Source organism: Cibotium barometz, chromosome 28, assembly GCF_041138505.1.
Source record: "Cibotium barometz isolate CiBa-2024 chromosome 28, ASM4113850v1, whole genome shotgun sequence".
Taxonomy (NCBI): domain Eukaryota; kingdom Viridiplantae; phylum Streptophyta; class Polypodiopsida; order Cyatheales; family Cibotiaceae; genus Cibotium; species Cibotium barometz.
The window spans coordinates 21,775,750-21,794,959 of NC_141073.1; positions in this window are offsets into that span (position 1 = coordinate 21,775,750).

Below are 19,210 nucleotides of genomic sequence, written 5' to 3' on the forward strand. Positions count from 1 at the left end.
GACCGTCTTGTGAATTAGGTCGTGGAGACCTAACTGATAAAGTTGCAACAGCTCACGGAGAGTCAAAGCCTTTTTCAACCTGCACACTTTGTTTTCCTGCCCTCTTTGAACACAACCACGAGGATGCGATACGTACACCTCCTCATGCAAATCTCCATTTAAGAACGCGGTCTTTATGTCCAATTGATGTACATTCCAACCATTATGAGCTACCAATGCACAAATGCTACGAATGGTAGTCATACGACAAGTGGGAGCAAAGGTCTCATCAAAATCAATGCCCTCTTCTCGAGCATAACCCTTTGCAACATGTCTAGCCTTATAGTGATCAACACTGCAATTTGACTTTCGTTTCAACTTAAAAACCCACTTACATCATCCAATGACCTTTTTACCAATAGGCAAATCACACAAAGACCATGTCTAGCCTTATAGCGATCAACACTGCAATCTAACTTTCATTTCAACTTAAAAACCCACTTACATCCAATGACCTTTTTACCAATAGGCAAATCACACAAAGACCATGTACCATTCTTCATTATAGCATCATATTCACTTTGCATTGCAGCCAACCAATTTTTTGATTTTTGTGCCTCATCAAATGAAAGAGGTTCTTCCTCTTCACACATACTAGACACAGCCAAAGCATAACAATCTGATGCATAAGAGGCATGCTGAAAACCTGAACGAGTACGACTAGAAATAGGTGCATCAATTTTACTATCACGCAAGGTTTGCACCAGCCATTTAGGCATACCTCTAGCCTGCTCATTTTCAGCCCTATCCTCATAAATTACATCCTGTAAATCTGCATCAGAAATAGGCTGATCTATGATGTCGTTTGAAATCTGCATTGGCTGAATATCTGCCGCATTAGGACTTACATTTGAATTCCCACCTGTAAACAGAGGCAACAACACATCAAATACATCCCGTGAGTTCACACCTGTCTCTTTGGTACATGATAACAAAGGCTGCACAGCATCTTCCATAAAAACAACATCTCGACTAATCAAGATACGCTTTGACTACGGATGATACAATCTGTAACCCTTGCTCTCAGCACTGTAACCAACAAAAGTGCATTTGACAACCTTATCGTCCAATTTTTTACGTTGTTGCACAGACACTAAAGCATAGGCCAAGCAACCAAAGACATACAAGTGACCAATAGAAGGCTTCTTGCCATGCCAAGCTTCGTATGGAGTAACAGACTGCAAGGTCTTAGTGGGACACCTGTTGAGTACATATGCAGCACACATGACAGCCTCAAGCCAAAACGCATGTGGCAAAGCTTGGCTCTTGACCATACATCGTGCCATCTCCATAAGTGACCTGTTTTTTCTCTCAACAACACCATTTTGCTGAGGGGTATACGGCACTATACATTGGTGTTTTATCCCACTGGACTAGCCAGAAATGCATCAAACTCTTTAGACATGTACTCCCCCCCCCTCGATCAGAACGGAGGGTGCCCACAGTACAATTGGATACATTTTCAACCATAAGCAAAAACTGTTTGAAGCACAAAAACACTTCAAACTTTGCCTTCAGTGGATATACCCATGCATGCCTTGACTAATCATCAATGAAAGTCACAAAGTACAAGTGTTTACCAAATGACGGAGTTTGCATAGGCCCACATACATCACTATGTATAAGTTGCAATTTGCGAGTGACCCGCACAGAACCATCCTTTGGAAGAAACACAGAACGCTACATTTTGCCCAAAATACAGCCTTCACAAACATGTTTCAATGGTTCCTCAAGAGGGGGTAATGAAGCAACCATATCAAATTTATGCAAACGCAGCAAACTAGCAAAGTTCAGATGACCAAAACGAGCATGCCATAGTTTTGCACATCTAAAACTGCCTTTTCATCAGAAACTGCATTTGCTGAATCTTCCACACACTTGTCATAAGAATTGAGCCTATACAGTCCACGAAACAAGGTGCCAGATGTAATAATCGTATCACGAGAAGTCAAATCATGAATAGTACATTTGTCATCCAAAAATTTGATTACAAGTCCAAGTCTAGCAAAGCACAGAGACAGACAATAGATTCTTCTTTATCCCTGGCACATACAAAGCATCTGAAAGTGTGAAAGCGCTACCATTTAAGCATAATTTTACCAACGCCCTTCACTGGGTAAGAAGCATTATTGGCACATGTGATAGTATTCCCATTAGAGACAGCCTCAAGACAAGTGAACATATCACGATGCGAGGTAATGTGCTTTGTAGCACCACTGTCAAAATACCATACATCAGAGTCAATAGAAACTGCCAAACATGCATCATGTACAGATGGGTGATACTGGCAATACACGCTAAACGCCCATTCTGTATCCTGCTCCGCAGAATCTTTATTTGTAGAAGCATCTGCTATTGTGGCTGCATTTGACTCTTTCTCCTTTGCCTCTTTAGCCTTGAGCTTAGGGCAATTCTTAATGACATGATAATTTGCCTTACAATAGTTGCACCTGATCTTTTTCTTGCCTTTATCAAGAGCCTTCTCAGACCTATTGTTGCTACCTGTGGAAGGAGAAGAAGTTGCAGACCTACTAATAGGAGAAGAAGTTGCAGACCTACTAATAGGAGAAGAAACAGTGGAAGGGGCTCCCTTGCCACTTCTTCTCTGCTAGGCAAAAACAAATGCCTGATCAACTACACGCTGCTTAGCCCTATTTTGCCTGGACTGCGCTTCTTTTGTTGACTAAAGTATCATACTTGACAACATCAGGTCTGTCCTCAGTAACAAGTCTCCACATGGACGCAAAAGTTTGATATGACTCAGGTAAAGCATCAAGAACAGTCTGCACAAGAGAATGATCAGGAATAATTTCACCTGTAGAAATCAATTGTTCCTTGAGATCTTTAATCTCAGCAAGAAAAACATTCATGTCATCATCTTCCTGCATAATCTTCGATTCTATCTCTTTACGTAGGTAAGAGATTTTTGCCTCGTTTACGACCTGCATACAAACCAGCTAGAATATCCCAAGCTTGTTTTGCTATTTTAGCTGAACGAATATGTGGAGTGATAATACCTTTGACAGAAATGCAATCATGGCATGAGCCTACGCATCTTTACCATCCCAACAACGAGCTTGTTCAGTAGTGGGTAAAACAACAGCAATAGTAGAGCTGCTAGAACTTGCAACATCCTCAACAAATCCTACATCCACAAAACCTAGACATACATCCATACCCTGCATAATGTTCCACACTCCTTTTGCAACCAAAAGATGCTGCATAATGTATGCCCAAAGTGGGTAGTTGCTGCCTCCATCCAATTTGTCATCAGCAGACAACGTGCGAAATACATCATTGCTGTTATTAGCCATTGACTGAAATTGATGCAAAAGCTACCTATAATGAAGCAAATACTGAACAGAAAATAACTCGTGCTATGTAGCACGGTCCACAATAGAATACGTATGTCTATTTTGCAAAAAACTGCACTATCAAAATTTTCACACAAAATGACGAAAACACTTGTACAAAACTTGTAATGCAAAAACAGAGCCCGAAACGACCTCAGATGCAATTTTTGAGAACACTAAGCCCTATGGGCTTATCTTGCAAAGTATAGGGACCTGCAAGCGCTCGTGAAAGCTCACCTCAATCAGAGAACGTGAGTCGGAGGGTGCTAGCGGCGTAGCCCTGGGAGAACCGATGCCTGCTCTGATACAAATTGTTCGAATTAGGGTTTGAGAAAAGCACACAAAGCTTGGAGAAGAAGAAGCAAGAATGCACACAACACACAGTGTATTAGATTGTGTCAATGTACAAAATTAAGTTAGCCCTAGAATAATGGGTGTATATACAAGCAAGGGGAAAAAACCTCCTAAAGAGGGAAAAAAAGCCTCGGCGGTCCTAAGTGTGTTCACACACATCACTGCCTATATATATGGCAACAAATGTGTATGTAAAAATGTATGTGAATGTGTATGTGTATGTGAAGAATGGATATGCATGTGTTTGTGAAGAATGGATGTGAATGTGTATGTGAAGAATGGATGTGGATGTATGTGAAAGAATGGATGTGGATGTATGTGAAAGAATGGATGTGAATGTGTATAAAAATGAAGGTGAATGTGTATGTGAAGAATGGATATGGATGTGTATGTGAAGAATGGATGTGAATATGTATGTGAAAATGGATGTGAATGTGTATATGAAGAATGGATATGGATGTGTATGTGAAGAATGGATGTGGATGTGTATGTGAAGAATGGATGTGGATGCGTATGTGAAAGAATGGATGTGGATGAGTATGTGAAAGAATGGATGTGGATGTATGTGAAAGAATGGATGTGGATGTGTATGTGAAAGAATGTGATGTGATGTAAAGAGATGTGATGTGACATGAATATATATGGATGTGAAGTGATAGATATGAATGTATGGATAGATGTGGGTAGTCGTACATGTGAACGATTGGATGGATGTGGATGAATGAGATGAGATGTGTATGAAAGATATGATGTGGATAGAAGTGATGTGATATAATGTGGATAGAATGTATGTGATGGGATGGTGATGAGAATGAATGTGATGGATATGAATGAATGTGATGTGATATGCAAATGGATGTGATGGACGTGAATAGATGTGATGTGACGTGAATCAGGATGTGAATGAATGAGATGTGATGTCATGTGAATTGGGATGTGAGTGAATGAGATGTGATGTAAATTGGGATCAATGTGAATGGATGATATGTGATGTGAATGAATATGATGTGATGAGATGTGGATATGGGTAGATGCGAGTGGATGAGATCTGATGTGGATAAATGAGGAAAGATGTGATGAACTGGAAAATGATGTGATGAGAATGGGAATATATATGAAATAAATGAGGATTGATGTGAAACAATGTGGAAAGACGAGAGTTTGTTATAGAAAATGTATTTATGACCTGTTTTTAAATGATTGTTTTATATCAAGAATGTTGGGGATTGAGCATTTTGACCGTCTTGTGAATTAGGTCGTGGAGACCTAACTGATAAAATTGCAACAGCTCACGGAGAGTTGACGGAGGACGTCTCGCGTAGCAAGGTCGGCCGAGATCACTACATGCCTCGGTTCGATTTAAATGGTGAGCTTCCGGTACGGTGGATGAGGGACTAAGGAAGCGGCCTATGAGTGAAGCGCTAGGTGACGTGCGAAGGATTCTAGAGGATGCTGACCACACGATGCTCGAGCTCTGGGTCGCTGAAGATACCCACACGTACATCGTGGAAGATATTAGAACAAGGAGTAAAAGTTGTTTTCTGAATTTGGGCATGGATCTAGTTGATTGATCTTGCTGGTCCTCAACGGATAAGTCCATGGCTCTTTTATATGGATCTGTTGGTTGATCTTGCTGATCTTCAACAACGATTCCATTTTGATTTTTATAAGTGAATATATTGCCGGGTACTATGAGCTAGGAACTATCAAAAAGGCCCCTGAGTGGACAGGTGGTGAGCCTTCTGGCTCAATGATGCCATAGGTACACCAATGAAGGGAAAATTAGAAATTAGGATTCAACCGGATAATTTTGGAGGATTATGATCAGTGATACTATAGTTTCATTAAAAGATTGTTTTAAAGACAGTTGAATGTGTGAAAAAGGCAATCTCATATTGGGTGTGTAAGCGGTGTGACTAGTTTTAAGTTTGCATGAATATATCTGGCTAGGGGACCTGAGAAATCTTTTTTCTGGTACCCAGGACAAAACCTAACCAAATTCTTAAATGTATCCCATCACTACAATGGTTGGGCGGCTGGCTAACCCATGGGACTGAGGCTGGACTAATGGATCCCTAAAATGAGACTCAATTCTGTTATGGTATGATTTATGAAGTAAATCCCGGATAAAAATTGTTATATGGAAAGAATAAATGGATGTGCCTCTCAATGAGGAAAAAAGAGTTGGTCTCTATGATCCAAGTGCAAGTCTTTTCCTTGGTCTGACTATGGGACTTATGGTTGGGTCAGACTAGTTCAGCTAGTTAAGGCTCTTGACTACGTTAGAGTAAAAATATCCTAGAGGAATCACCCGTGCTTTCCGGGCGAGGGAAGTTTTTTTGGGTTTGGTTTTGAAGAACCGAGGGATTAGTCTCTTGTCCGGATATACGTGGGCGAGGCCTCGAGTGAGGGACTCTGCCCCACGCAAGAAGCGCTACTTCCACTGCTAGCACCCCAGAATTGTGTGCACAGGGGGGATAGGGATCTTTCAGCTGGTATCAGAGCAAATTGGCTAAAGTGGATCAACTGAGAAACCAGAAATGTCAAAAATGTATGAAGTAGCAGTAAAAGGTTGTAATTGTGTGATGAAATTCATATAAATTGATATTCAGAATGAAAATTCATAAATAGGTAATTGGGTCTTCAAATGGAAGTACCGCAATTGTATGGAATCCTGACTTGCTTGAGGCCAGACATGATGATATCTACCTTAAAATTCTAAGGACCGTGACTACCCGTATATACCTGTTGAAATATACAAGTGAATAGGGTGTGTGTGGGAACAAGCTCTTGGATAGAGGCTGTAAAAGAGGAGATGTAATTGTGAAAGAACCTGTGAAAAGGTTAGGAGAATCTACTGGGAGAGAATAATGGGTAGCATGAGGGAATTTAGGAGTGTGGAGATATTCTGGGAGATATTCAGGGAAAAGAGAAGAGGTGGAGAGAATCAGGCAAGAGGTGGAGATATTCAGGGAGTGAATCATGGAGAAATCAATGGGATTTGATGCTTGATGTAAACTCTATAAATTGAGGCATAGCCCTAATGAGAATTTGCTGGTTTTTGAGTATCCATGCCTACATTAATCTATCTGCTAATTATTCACTAATTACGTCTTAATCATTTCTTAATCACTTTGTTAATTATGTTGATTCTAGTGTATGATCCACCATAGCTCATCATTTAGCTCAAATTTCAACATGGTATCAGAGCCATGCCTAGAATCAACTAGATTTATGAGCCCATTAGTGAATTAATTAGGATTAGTAAAATAATTAGCAAAAAATCAATTTTTTAGTAAGCTTTCACTCTTCCCCTTCACCCCCAGCCAGTGGAGGACTCTATTCTCCATGCACAGTCAATATTAGGCTAAGCCCTTTTAGGTACTTATAGTAGACTCATAGGGCTATACTCAACCTAATTCTTGTGGGCCAATTCAGCGCAGAAACGCAGATTTTCGCAGAATGAAGGGCGCCGTTTTTCTGAGGTATTTTTGCCATTGCTACTTGCTCCAATCAAATTGCTTCAATTCCTCCTAGCCCAAGGGGTTTTCAAGCATGCTCTACAAGCTGGTGAAGACAGAAATCAATTTCATCAAGTCTACAGAGAGATCAAAGCTCTTCATCAAATCTGCAGGTGACTTTGGTAAAATAGAGATTAAGCTTTCATTATTTGGTCAAATCTTGTGTTTCTTGGCTTAATCCTCTACTAGACTCATTGCTATTGATGCCTTTGAAAGCATTTGAGCTCATTTGAAGTGGAAGGCACTAGATCTGAGCTCCCCGCATACTCTGTTTTTTGCACACAAACCAGAGCATTAATTTGCTAATCAGTGATTAATCAGTGCTAATCACTGTACTTTGGTGCAATTGAGGGTTCAAATTAACCATTAGGTATCTGATACAGATCCCTATAACTTCAGATTTCAAATCGGAGTTGGTTTGATACTCCAACCATCCCGTACAAATTGGTTACCCTTAATTCAGTGTAATTTCTGGGAAAATTGTGCTGATAAAATTGTGAAAATCATCATTTTGCATTTAACCCTTGGTTAATGCCTGTAAATCTCACTCAAATTCAAGATTATTCACAGCCAGAATTGCATTTGGAATGTGCATGAGAATGAATGCTATACGCATTATGTATTGGGCACATTTTATCAGTGTAAAAATGGGAACAGACACTGCCCTTGTCCAGATTAAGGCAAGAGGTAAGATCTCCCGCATAAATTTGGGTTTGCATTGCATAATGATACAAAATAAACATAAAAAGCCCAAAGGAACTGTCAGCAAATCATTGAAACATGTTGCTCACATGGAGCAAAATGACCTGACGGACGAGCTCATGGCCCCAGCCATGGAAAAAGAAGAATATCTCTTCCCAAGAAGAGGATCCACACCGAGAAGAAGACCTGAAGGAAGACATGGACACGAGAAGAGAAGCTGCCACAAGAAGACTGAAAGAAGAGACGGACGCGTGGAGAGAAGCTGCCACGACAAGAAGACTGAAGAGAAGAGAAGATGTGAGGCTCCAAAGAGTGAGGAGCCATGTGAAAATCTCTGAGAGAGAGAGAGAGAGAGAGAGAGAGAGACCCCACAACCCAATGTAACCTGCCCCAATAAAGTAAAACCACCTCTGAGCCACCGATGATGTAGGCCACATGGTAGATGTATGTGTGAGCACTTTAGTCAAGGTCACGGGCACTTATAGTAGCCTTGGACACATAGAGAGAGAGAGAGTGTCAAGGACTATGGAGTTTAGGGACTTGAGACACTGGTCGCGGACTGTCAAGTAAGAAAGAAACTTGATACAGGGTCCAGGTGTGCTGAGATAACTTGAGGGGAGGAGTAGACACTGGTCGCGGACTACCAAGTAAAGGGTGGCAAACTTGGTATAGGATCTAGGTGTACTAGGAGTATTCACTTGAGGGGAGGTGTTGAAATATACAAGTGAATAGGGTGTGTGTGGGAACAAGCTCTTGGATAGAGGCTGTAAAAGAGGAGATGTAATTGTGAAAGAACCTGTGAAAAGGTTAGGAGAATCTACTGGGAGAGAATAATGGGTAGCATGAGGGAATTTAGGAGTGTGGAGATATTCTGGGAGATATTCAGGGAAAAGAGAAGAGGTGGAGAGAATCAGGCAAGAGGTGGAGATATTCAGGGAGTGAATCATGGAGAAATCAATGGGATTTGATGCTTGATGTAAACTCTATAAATTGAGGCATAGCCCTAATGAGAATTTGCTGGTTTTTGAGTATCCATGCCTACATTAATCTATCTGCTAATTATTCACTAATTACGTCTTAATCATTTCTTAATCACTTTGTTAATCATGTTGATTCTAGTGTATGATCCACCATAGCTCACCATTTAGCTCAAATTTAAACAATACCGAGGGTATAACTGCAGCTCTTTACTGGCAATATATACGAGTAAATCTAAGACCTTGAAATTATAAACAGAAATGCTATCCAGATGATGAATTCGGATGTGGTTGATATGATTTTAAAATTTTGGTTAAGAACTAATGAGTTGATTTGGATTATGATTGAAAAATGATGATTCCTGAATTTTGGTCGAAAAGCGATAAGCTGAGAAAAATCACAATGAGGATGAATGGGACGAGTCCCTGTGATGATGTTCGTAACTGGAATGACGATAATGACTTCACCAAATCACAATGAGATTAGTGGATTGTGCTGACAGATTGCTACTATTAACACTTGATCTAGTGGATCAAGTTAAGGGATGACAAATTAAAAACCTGTATAATTGAAATTCCCATAGAGAAATGTTCAATTGGAAATTTTGGTCTAATGGACCATTATTGTGTTAAGGATATGAATGATATGATCTGGATGAATTGTTATCTAATGATGAGTTCTATATAAGGGATCTTTATCCTAGGATTCTATTGGGTTCATCAGACTATAAGGAACCCCAGAATCAGTTAGATCTTGAGGAAAAGAGTTGTCCTCTAGTTTGCGAGATGAGGACATCTCGTGTTTTTTAAGTGGGGTAGGATGTAAGATTCCTCCCTCTAGCTTTTGAGGTGTGCAGGTGTAAGAACCTCCCCTTCTGATCTTATAATTATTCCCCTCTTTGAAATAAAAGAAAGATCCTGTTTTACCCTGTTTTGGCCTGGAGAGAGAAAATGTCTAGAGGGAGGTAATTCAAAATTGAGATATTAAAAATCCTCCTAGTGTCTAAAATGGTTTCCCTTGAAACAGAAATTCAAAAATAACTTTTCAATGTGCAATTGGAATTAATTGAAAATAGGTATAAAGGACCTTACCCTAAGGAATCTCCAGATTTTCAGAACTTTTTGGATTATGGTCCAATTAAGCTTTCTATGGACCAGTGAGATTAATCCAAATGTAGGAAGGAGATAAATTGAAGAATAAAAGAAAAGCCCCCAAAAAGGAGTAAATGCTCACATAAGATGAAGAGCGGACTAAAGAAAAGAATTAAAAAACTGAATTTTTGACACCTTAGTGTGGGGATCTCCCCTCATGAAGTAGGCACCTTTTTCTCATCATTATCCCCAATTCTTAATCAATAAAATGAGATATTTTCATCTCTCCTCTCTCCTGTTTCAATCCAAAAGTAAGTTGAACTGACCCAAAAATGGTCAAAAATTGACCAAATTGATCTGGAAAATTCTAGAATCAGTTTGCTTGGTTAGAGGCTCACTTTTTCCTATAAATAGAATCCTCCCCCTTTGTAAAAGCTTAATGGTATTTATGCATTGTTACTCTACTCCTGTCCTAAGCCATCTACATTGAATTTTTTAATAATTCAATTATTTTTGGCCTAATCCTCTCCAAAGGGAATTGGTGGCCACTATTGCTTCAAACAATAGTAGAACCCTCAATCCCTCAAGCCAAAGAAGATCTCACATGCTCCATGTAAGCTAATTTTTTTACTTTGTTGACAAATTTTAATGAAAAATCTATGGTTTTCTTGATTTTTATGAATTGTAGATAATTGAATTAAATTCAAATGCTATGCCTTTGATGAAAAGGCCACCCCCTTCTCTTCTTTACATTCCAACCTTTCTTAATCCTAGAAAGACTAACTAAGAGATTAATTAAACTCTTCTTATTGTTTACTCTCTTGAATTTAGAAAATTATATAGATTAGAGTTCTATAATTCTGAATTGGGTTAATTAAGTTAATTATAGTAAGATAAAAATGAGAAATGGTCATCCATACAAAGGAGGTTATGGCAAAATTTTCTAGAATTTTGTGAAAAAGAAAGTTTATTTTTATGTTATTCCAAAAGAGTAATTCCCACCATTTTTGCATCTAAAAGAAATATTCTAATTACTCCATGTACATATTCACCTATGAATATGCATGTATATCACTGATATTAATTATTAAGTTTGATTTCTATGCATAGAAAGATGCATAATGGAATTTTTTTATAAAAGTGTTATTCTTATTAAATTTGATTTCTATGCATAGAAGTTGGATAATCGAATTTTTTTATAAAAGTGTTATTCTTATTAAATTTGATTTCTATGCATAGAAAGATGCATAATGGAGTTTTTTTATAAAAGTGTTATTCTTATTAAATTTGATTTCTATGCATAAAAATATGCATAAAGAAATTTTTTTTATTACAAAAGTGTTATACTTATTAAATTTGATTTCTATGCATAGAAAGATGCATAAAGGAATTTCTTTTATTACAAAAGTGTTATTCTTATTAAATTTGATTTCTATGCATAGGAAGATGCATAAAGGAAATTTTTTATTACAAAAATGTTATTCTTATGAAATTTCATTTCTATGCATAGAAAGATGCATAAAGGAATTTTTTTATTACAAAAGTGTTATTCTTATTAAATTTGATTTCTAAGCGTAGAAAGATGCATAAAGGAATTTTTTTATTACAAAAGTGTTTTTCTTATTAAAATTGATTTTTATGCATAAAGAAAATTTTTTGTTATAAAACTGTTATTCTTATTAAATTTGATTTTTATGCATAGAAAGATGCATAAAGGAAATTTTTTATTATAAAAGCGTTATTCTTATTAAATTTGTTTTTTATGCATAGAAATATGCATAAAGAAAATTTTTTATTATAAAAGCGTTATTCTTATTAAATTTGATTTTTATGCATAGAAAGATGCATAAAGGAATTTTTTAATTATAAAAGTGTTATTCTTATTTAATTTGATTTTTATGCATAGAAAGATGCATAAAGAATTCTTTTATTATAAAAGTGTTATTCTTATAAAAATTAATTTTTATCCATAAATAGATGCATAAATAATTATTTTTATTTTTAAAGTGTTATTTCTATTAAAATTATTTTTATGAATAAATAGATGCATAAAAGGATTTTTTTTAATAAAAGTGTTATCCCCATTGAAGTTGATTTTTATGCATTAATAGATGCATAAAGAATTTTTATATCAAAATTAGAATTCTCTTAAATTCCAGGTTTAAATTCTATGAGTATTTGATAAATAAATAATTAACTACTCTTAAGAGAGAAATTTCTATCGTTTTATATTCACACAGATTGTAAAAAGAAAATTCAGAAAATCTATTGAGATGGAAATATTCAGATAAATGATTAATTTATTCCCCATTGGAATTCGTAACTATTCTAGAAATCAGTTAAGTGAATATGTAAAGAAAGAAATTCAGTAAAATAGTAACTGAATTACCAAACCTTTTCGAGAAAGATAGTTAAGAAAAAATCTTATCTGACTCGAACCTTGAATCAGACTATGACCAAGACTAAACTCTTTCGTCAATTTTGAGGAAAGAAAGTGTGACCAGTTTAGAAAAATACGCTCAAAACTCCCGCCAAATTTGAAACTAAGTTTGAGACCCTTCGAATTGATCTATGAACGATCAAGGTTATAGAATTCGAGGAATTATGGTATAATATTCATAATTCCGATCATGATGTTTTGGGGATACTTATTCAAGAAATACTCCTTGTATTTAAAAGAATGTGATGTGAAACGGGATGTGAATGAAGGAAATGTGATATCATGGGAATTGAAATGTAAATGAATGATATGGGATGTGAAAATGAATGTGAATGTGTGTGAAGAATGGATGTGAATGTGTGTGAAAAATGAATGTGAATGTGTGTGAAGAATGGATGTGAATGTGTATGTGAAAATGGAAGTGAATGTGTATGTGAAGAATGGATATGGATGTGTATGTGAAGAATGGATGTGGATGTGTATGTGAAGAATGGATGTGATTGTTGGAATTAGGGTTGCAGAAAAGCACACAAAGCTTGGAGAAGAAGAAGCAAGAATGCACACAACACACACTGTATTAGATTGTGTCAATGTACAAAGATAAGTTAGCCCTAGAATAATGGGCGTACATACAAGCCGGGAAAAAAAACCTCCTAAAGAGGGAAAAAGTGCCCCGGCGGTCCTAAGTGTGTTCACACTCATCACTGCTTATATATATGGCAGCAAATCTCCCCTGGGAGTGATGGTGTGACCGAGAGCTCGCACTCATGTATAGGGAAGTGCCATGCCCGAAGTAGATCAATCCACAAAGGGGAGCAAGCCCAAAGCTTTGCAAAAAGCTTCAAACTTCTCATGAGGAAGCGCCTTGTCCTGTGTTGGAACATATGCCAAGCTGATCTCTCCTGATGCTGACAGTCTCTCCCTCACATAGTGACAATGCACCTCAATGTGCTTTGTGTGCGAGCATGAAAAACTGGGTTTCTCGTAATGCGCTCTGATTGTCAGTGTAGATAGAGGTGTGTAGATAGAGGTGACAGACTCCTGTCCCAACACCCAAGTCAACCATAAGCCGTCTGAGCCACACACACTCAACCGTAGCTGTGAAAGCTGCCCTGTACTCAGCTTCACAACTAGAAGTGGCCACAGTAGGCTGCTTCTTGCTCAACCAAGATATGCATGAGCTATCGAGCATGAACCAAAAACCACTTGTGGACACTCTTGTGTCATAGCAACTAGCCCAATCCGAGTCTGAAAAAGCATGTAAATCTGGTGGCAACGATCCCCCCTTGGAATAAAATAGCCCAAGATGTATGGTGCCACTCAAGTACCGAAATATGCATTTAACTGCCTTCCAATGCTGAGACCCTGGACTATGCATAAACTTGCTCACCTGTGAGACTGCAAACTGAATGTCCGGCCTCGTAATGCATACATAAATGAGGCAACCAACTGTCTGATAGAGTGTGACATCAAAGTGATCTCCAGCATCATGAAGACTCAACTTCAAACCTGTCTCCATTGGAGTAGCAATAGGCTTGCAGTCTTCAAGGCAAAATCTCCGCAACAATGTCTCAATATACTTTGTCTGACATAAAGCAATACCTCCATCACGTTGCTTAAATTGTATCCCCAAATAATGATGCCCCAAATCTGACATCTCAAAAGAGGCATTCAAATCAGCCTTAAAATCAACAATATGACTCTCATTTGGTCTTGTGAGCAGCATGTCATCGACATAGAGAGCAATGATTAGATGTACATCATCCACACGTTTAACATACAAAGTGCTTTCTGTTGGACTATTCTGAAAACTATGTGCAGTCAAATATGCATGTACCTTTTCATACCAAGCTCATGGATTTAAACCATACAAAGCCTTTTTCAACCTGCACACTTTGTTTTCCTGCCCTCTTTGAACAAAACCACGAGGATGCAATACATACATCTCCTCATACAAATCTCCATTCGAGAACGCAGTCTTTATGTCCAATTGATGTACATTCCAACCATTATGAGCTACCAATGCACAAATGCTACGAATGGTAGTCATACGACAAGTGGGAGCAAAGGTCTCATCAAAATCAATGCCCTTTTCTTGAGCATAACCCTTTGCAACAAGTCTAGCCTTATAGCGATCAACACTGCAATCTGGCTTTCGTTTCAACTTAAAAACCCACTTACATCCAATGACCCTAGCTTGCTCATTTTCAGCCTTATCCTCATAAATTACATCCTGTAAATCTGCATCAGAAATAGGCTGATCTATGATGTCGTTTGAAATCTACATAGGCTGAATATCTGCCTCATTAGGACTTACATTTGAATTCCCACTTGTAACCAAAGGCAACAACATATCAAATACATCCTGTGAGCTCACACCTGTCTCTTTGGTACATGATAACAAAGGCTGCACATCATCTTCCACAAAAACAACATCTTGACTAATCAAGATACGCTTTGACTACGGATGATACAATCTGTAACTCTTGCTCTCATCACTGTAACAAAAAAAAAATGCATTTAACAGTCTTATCATCAATTTTTTGCGTTGTTGCACAGACACTAAAGCATAGGCCAAGCAACCAAAGACACGCAAGTGACCAATAGAAGGCTTCTTGCCATGCCAAGCTTCGTATGGAGTAACAGACTGCAAGGTCTTAGTGGGACACTTGTTGAGTACATATGCAGCACACATGACAGCCTCAAGCCAAAACGCATGTCGCAAAGCTTGGCTCTTGACCATACATCGTGCCATCTCCATAAGTGACCTGTTTTTCCTCTAACGGCACTGTAAATTGGTGTTTTATCCCACAACTAGCCAGAAATGCATCAAACTCTTTAGACATGTACTCCCCCCCTCGATCAGAACGGAGGGTTCCCACAGTACAATTGGATACATTTTCAACCATAAGCAAAAACTGTTTGAAGCACAAAAACACTTTGGACTTTGCCTTTAGTGGATATACCCATGCATGCCTTGACTAATCATCAATGAAAGTCACAAAGTACAAGTGTTTACCAAATGATGGAGTTTGCATAGGCCCACATACATCACTATGTATAAGTTGCAATTTGCGAGTGGCCCGCACAGAACCATCCTTTGGAAGAAACGTAGAACGCTACATTTTGCCCAAAATACAGCCTTCACAAACATGTTTCAATGGTGCCTCAAGAGGGGGCAATGAAGCAACCATATCAAATTTCTACAAACGCAGCAAACTAGCAAAGTTTAGATGACCAAAACGAGCATGCCATAGTTTTGCATCTGAAACTGCCTTTTCATCAGAAACTGCATTTGCTGAGTCTTCCACACACTTGTCATAAGAATTGAGCCTATACAGCCCACGAAACAAGGTGCCAGATGCAATAATCGTATCACCAGATGTCAAATCATGAACAGTATATCTGTCATCAAATTTGACTACAAGTCCAAGTCTAGCAAGCGTAGAGACAGACAATAGATTCTTCTTTATCCCTGGCACATACAAAGCATCTGAAAGTGTTAAAGCGCTGCCATTTAGGCATAATTTTACCAACGTGAAAGTGTTAAAGCGCTGCCATTTAGGCATAATTTTACCAACGCCCTTCATCAAATTTGACTACAAGTCCAAGTCTAGCAAGCGTAGAGACAGACAATAGATTCTTATTTATCCCTGGCACATACAAAGCATCTGAAAGTGTTAAAGCGCTGCCATTTAGGCATAATTTTACCAACGCCCTTCACTGGGTAAGAAACATTATTGGCACATGTGATAGTATTGGCACATGTGATAGTATTCCCATTAGAGACAGCCTCAAGACTAGTGAACATATCATGATGCAAGGTAATGTGCTTTGTAGCACCACTGTCAAAATACCATACATGAGAGTCAACAGAAACTGCCAAACATGCATCATGTACAAATGGGTCATACTGGCAATACATGCTTAACGCCCATTTTGTATCCTGCCCAACATTTGCAGAATCTTTATTTGTAGAAGCATCCGCTATTGTGGGTGCATTTGAATCTTTCTCCTTTGCCTCTTTAGCCTTTAGCTTAGGGCAATTCTTAATGACATGATAAGTTGCCTTACAATAGTTGCACCTAATCTTTTTTCTTGCCTTTATCAAGAGCCTTCTAAGACCTATTGTTGCTACCTGTGGAAGGAGAAGAAGTTGCAGACCTACTAATAGGAGAAGAAGTTGTAGACCTACTAATAGGAGAAGAAACAGTGGAAGGGGCTACCTTGCCACTTCTTCTCTGCTGGGCAGCAACAAATGCCTGATCATTTGTACGCTGCCTAGCCCTGTTTTGCCTAGAATGCGCTTCTTTTGCAAGAGCTTGTTGACTAAAGTATCATACTTGACAACATTAGGTCTCTCCTTTTCAGTAACAAGTCTCCACGTGGAAGCAAAAGTCTGATATGACTCAGGTAAAGCATCAAGAACAGTCTGTACAAGAGAATGATCAGGAATAATTTCACTTGCAGAAATCAACTATACCTTGAGATCTTTAATCTCAGCAAGAAAAACATTCATGTCATCATCTTCCTACATAATCTTCGATTCTATCTCTTTACGTAGGTAAGAGATTTTTACCTCGTCATGGCCTGCATACAAACCAGCTAGAATATCCCAAGCCTGTTTTGCTGTTTTAGCTGAACGAATATGTGGAGTGATGTTACATTTGACAGAAATGCAATCAAGGCATGAGCCTGCGCATCTTTACCATCCCAACAAGCTTGTTCAGTAGAGTGGGTAAAACAGCAGCAATAATAGAGCTGCTAGAACCTGCAACATCCCACAAATAATTTCACATGCAGAAATCAACTGTTCCTTGAGATCTTTAATCTCAGCAAGAAAAACATTCATGTCATCATCTTCCTGCATAATCTTCGATTCTATCTCTTTACGTAGGTAAGAGATTTTTACCTCGTTACGACCTGCATACAAACCAGCTAGAATATCCTAAGCTTGTTTTGCTATTTTAGCTGAACAAATATATGGAGTGATGTTACCTTTGACAGAAATTCAATCAAGGCATGAGCCTGCGCATCTTTACCATCCCAACAACGAGCTTGTTCAGTAGTGGGTAAAACAACAGCAATAGTAGAGCTACTAGAACTTGCAACATCCTCAACAAATCCTACATCCACAGAACCTAGACATACATCCATACCCTGCATAATGTTCCACACTCCTTTTGCAACCAAAACATGCTGCATAATGTCCAAAGTGGGTAGTTGCTGCCTCCATCCAATTTGCCATCAGCAGACAGCGTGCGAAATACATCATTGATGTTATCAGCCATGGCCATTGACTGAAATTGATGCAAAACCTACCTATAATGAAGCAAAGACTGAAAAGAAAACAACTCGTGCTATGTAGCACGGTCCACAATAGAATACGTATGCCTATTTTGCAGAAAACTGCACTGTCAAAATTTTCACACAAAATGACGAAAACACCTGTACAGAACTTGTAATGCAAAAACAGAGCCCGAAACGACCTCATATGCAATTTTTGAGAACACTAAGCCCTATGGGCTTATCTTGCAAAGTATAGGGACCTGCAAGCGCTCGTGAAAGCTCACCTCAATCGGAGAACATGAGTCGGAGGGTGCTAGCGGTGTAGCCCTGGGAGAGTCGATGCCTGCTCTGATACCAATTGTTGGAATTAGGGTTTTAGAAAAGCACACAAAGCTTGGAGAAGTAGAAGCAAGAATGCTTACAACACACAGTGTATTAGATTGTGTCAATGTACAAAGATAAGTTAGCCCTAGAATAATGGGCGTATATACAAGCAAGGGGAAAAACCTCCTAAAGAGGGAAAAAAAGCCTCGACGGTCCTAAGTGTGTTCACACACATCACTGCCTATATATATGGCAACAAATGTGTATGTAAAAATGGATGTGAATGTGTATGTGTATGTGAAGAATGGATATGCATGTGTATGTGAAGAATGGATGTGAATGTGTATGTGAAGAATGGATGTGGATGTATGTGAAAGAATGGATGTGAATGTGTGTGAAAATGGATGTGAATGTGTATGTGAAGAATGGATATGGATGTGTATGTGAAGAATGGATGTGAATATGTATGTGAAAATGGATGTGAATGTGTATGTGAAGAAAGGATATGGATTTGTATGTGAAGAATGGATGTGGATGTGTATGTGAAGAATGGATGTGGATGAGTATGTGAAAGAATGGATGCGTATGTGAAAAATGGATGTGGATGAGTATGTGAAAGAATGGATGTGGATGTATGTGAAAGAAGGGATGTGGATGTGTATGTGAAAGAATGTGATGTGATGTAAAGAGATGTGATGTGACATGAATATATGTGGATGTGAAGTGATAGATATGAATGTATGGATAGATGTGGGTAGTCGTACATGTGAACGATTGGATGGATGTGGATGAATGAGATAAGATGTGTATGAATGAGATATGATGTGGATAGAAGTGATGTGATATAATGTGGATAGAATGTATGTGATGGGATGGTGATGAGAATGAATGTGATGGATATGAATGAATGAATATGATGGATATGAATGAATGTGATGTGATATGCAAATGGATGTGATGTAAACGAATGTGATGGACGTGAATAGATGTGATGTGATGTGAATCGGGATGTGAATGAATGAGATGTGATGTCATGTGAATTGGGATGTGAGTGAATGAGATGTGATGTAAATTGGGATAGATGTGAATGGATGATAAGTGATGTGAATGAATATGATG